The sequence below is a fragment of the Lotus japonicus genome, chromosome 3, assembly GCF_012489685.1.
Source record: "Lotus japonicus ecotype B-129 chromosome 3, LjGifu_v1.2".
In the NCBI taxonomy this organism is placed as follows: domain Eukaryota; kingdom Viridiplantae; phylum Streptophyta; class Magnoliopsida; order Fabales; family Fabaceae; genus Lotus; species Lotus japonicus.
In genome coordinates this window covers 68,699,837-68,703,290 of record NC_080043.1, presented here as the reverse complement: position 1 = coordinate 68,703,290, position 3,454 = coordinate 68,699,837, and the positions used below count along the sequence as shown (strand labels likewise).

At 37.8% G+C, this 3,454-nt stretch overlaps 1 long non-coding RNA gene across 1 annotated transcript; it reads left to right on the top strand.

Moving 5' to 3' along the window:
• Nucleotides 1-452: 452 nt before the first annotated feature.
• LOC130742361 (uncharacterized) lies at nucleotides 453-3,186 on the top strand. The gene is made up of 5 exons (XR_009021126.1): nucleotides 453-799; nucleotides 1,999-2,175; nucleotides 2,343-2,426; nucleotides 2,512-2,584; nucleotides 2,827-3,186. It is a non-coding gene; the product is annotated as an uncharacterized LOC130742361 (long non-coding RNA).
• The last annotated feature ends 268 nt before the right edge of the window (nucleotides 3,187-3,454 follow it).

Here is a 3,454-nt window from a genome sequence, read left to right as displayed (position 1 = left end):
TGTGATTCCCAACAATAGCTTATCGTCTATTTCCCACACAAAACCATGACTGGTCTTCCTTATTTATCTTCACGCACTACAACATTTTTCACTTTAGACCACGCTAAATTCTTCAACGGAGGAAAAACCGTGGCCTTAGTATAGTATATGCCACGGTTTAGTAACTGTGGACGCTTGGTGACCACGAGGGAAAAAAAGCGTGGCAAATACAATTTATTCCACGGTTCAACAATTGTGGACAATTGATGGCTACGCCTTTCCAACTGCGGAAACCTTATCCCACTAATATAACCGTGGCATAAAAATCTATATTTTTTTTTGACAGAAAAAAATTCCTTCCTCCGAAATTTTGTGATTCCCGCGCATGTTTTTGGATTTGGCACAACTAGGATGATTTTTTTATTAAAAAACATTTAAAACTAATAAAGGAAGAAAAACCCCTAACACTCTCATCAGATCACTTCACGATGATAAAGGGAAAAGTTATGAACCCTAGCTTTCTCCATCCTAATTGATCGTGATCGACACCGCTCATCTCGCCGCAAGAACCCATCATGGGGCGGTGGCTGGTCTTCATCGTGGTGGGAATTTGAGCCCAATTTTTGCAAGCGGTGAACGACTCTGTCGATGGCGTTGAGGGGTTTGGAATCATCGGTCTGAGGAGGAAAAGGGTCAAACAAGTCGTCGTCGTCGTGGGTGCTTGGGTTGGGTGGTGGTGGTGGTAGGGAGCCCCTAACATTCCCTCCTCCCTCCGCCCGCACCGCTCATCTCGCGCGTCCCTTCTCTCTCCGCTGTTGAGGTATGTACTTATGTCTGTTGGGGTGGGTTTTTCTATTTTGGGTGTTTTGGTGCTTTCCTCTCAATTAGTAGCATATTCTACCTGCTCTGGTGCCTTTGGATACTTGCTTGCTGATTTAGGTTGTAATTTCGTGGTGCGGTTCTGTATTCTGATTTTGGTTCCCATCTATCATGCTAAAATCTCTTTGGAAAAGCTGTTTTTTCTTGACGCCAGTTATGTTCTGGCCTTGTGTATTTGATGAAGTCTCTAGATGATCTTTGCCACCATGATGGTAGTGGCCTTGCATTTGATAATTGCGGCTGGAGTAGTATTTACCCTCATGGAAGTCTTTGTAGACCTTTCCCAATTGATGAATCCTACATGGGAGTCATAATGGAGACTCGGTAGCCACCTTGTTGGCATAAAATATATTTTCTTCTTTGGAGTTCTTGTAATTTATCTCAATCCTTTTGCTTTCATTATATTTGTCTAGTAATTGAAGAGAGGCCTCTGTTTTTAGCTGTCATGTAATTTCTCTCTTTGAAAATTTATAGTTTCTGTGTTCAAAAAAAGAAGATGCAGCAAATAGAATTAAAGTGAGTAGAGGTGGGGTGTGTCTCTCTTATATTACTTTCTTTATGCATGTAGGGTGAGATTGAGGTAAAAATGTATTGTTTAATCTGCTTGAACATTATCTTGCTCGTGAGCACATTTGTATCTCCAAGAGAAACTAGTCATTTCTTCCTACTTGATTTTTTTATAGATGACCCTATATATTAGTCCCTTTGTTGTTAATCTTGTGGAGTGCAATCACAGTTCTAATGAGAGATGATAGGTATATTACTAGCATCATGTGAAAGCCTTGATCATATACTTCCTTTGATTTTAATAAAGCTTTTTTCCTTTTCAAAAAAAAGATAATTGTTAAAACTCTGTATTTTACTTGTGTGGTTTGTTTTTTTATCATATCAATAGGTGTTTCAAGTAACTGCTCGTGAGTAAGAGTTAAGATATATATGGGCCAGTGTATGTAGTAGTTCCAAGACTTAAAATATTCATTAAAATCATTGAATAGTTTCTTGCTGTCCTTGGAATCATACTGTTATGCTCTAGTTTTTATGTTGGGGTGGGCTATAGGCTTGGAGCTGTTTGTTTCCTCGGATTTTTAGCAGCTGCAAGATTCCTAACGTTTTGTCCTATGCTTTCCTTGGCTGTTACAGGTTGATGAGGACATGTTACTATTGGTTAGAGGTTGTGTTAAGCCAATAAGGCAGCAAGGGGGTCATGGTGATTTGGTTTTTATGACTGAGTTGATGATTCTGGTTCATGATCCTTATGTTGGGTGTTAATTGGCGAGGTCTAATCTATGCTTGGAGTTGTTCCAAGCTGGTTCCAAGGTTTTTATAAGCTTTTATTTCTAGCTATCCTAGATTTTTAGTATCCATGTAATGTATCTTTTGCTGTTTAAAGTTGGTGTTGTTTTCATTATGTGTCAAGTTATCTATTTCATTTGCATCAATTAGAATCTTCCTTGAACTAGCTTTTTTCTTGTGCTTATTTCTAGTGCTTCCAGGTTAAGCAGGACTGTATCAACTGTGGTGTTTGCATACGCAAGTACTTCTGTGGGACATGTAAACTCTTTGATGATGTAAGTGATTCATCATGGAACTGAAGAATTTTGTGTATGAGAGATGTTCATAAGCTGGTGCTTATTCTCTGAGTTTTATGAACAGGTGCTAATCACTAAACCTAAGGTTCTCAACTAAGAAAGATCCAGAGTGGCTAAAGGACGTAAGGGAACAAGAGGTAAAGATCGTAGAAAGTTTCTTGTGAATATTTTCTCATAAAAATCTAGCTAGCAATTTAGAACAGTGGACATTTGCTTGTGAATTTTCATTTGTGGATAACTTGCATGTATATAGTTTAGCTATGTCAGTGGGTAACTTGTGCAGACAAGTACTCTATTTCAAACTTTTAGCACTATTTGTTAAAATTCTCTTGATAACTTTAGATCATGTTGATTTTTTTTGTCCATTTTTACATGGCAGGCTATACTGGTTTGTTGCAATTGAAGCTGGAATGGGTACAAATGTTTTCTATTGTCTCAAGATTTTGAAGCCTCCCCATATCCACTTTTCCTGTCTTAGGATTTGGACATAAAGAAAGGGCACATACTTTTGCATTTGTTGTTGCAATTTTAACTCGTGGTTAGAATTTTATCCTCTTTTCTATGCTACTTTATAGAGTAACCCCAGATGCTTGCTGCTATGGCTTGTCATAGGCTGAGATGTAATTTAAGTAGGCCAAATAAGAATTAGGCCTTCTTCACTTTACCTTCTTCCTGAACATTTGAAGTCTTTCAGAACATCCTTTATTTGAGTTCATGGGTTTCTTTTGATTGTTTGATATCTTTGTTTCTGTTTCCCTTTCACTCAATGTTTTGGGTCGCCAATAATACTTTTAGAGGACGATTGGATCTAGATGGTAGGTAATATGCAGTTAAGTCGATTGATAGAAATTTCTTCTCATGTTAGCACACCTATCTAACATTGTATTAGGCTTATAATTTTAATGTTAGATTGCAAGCGCAGATGAAAAAAAAGTAGCTTAAAAGCTTCTAGAAAGCAATTGTGGTCTAAAGCTTTTTGTAAAAAACCACTTTGATGGCAACAGTTA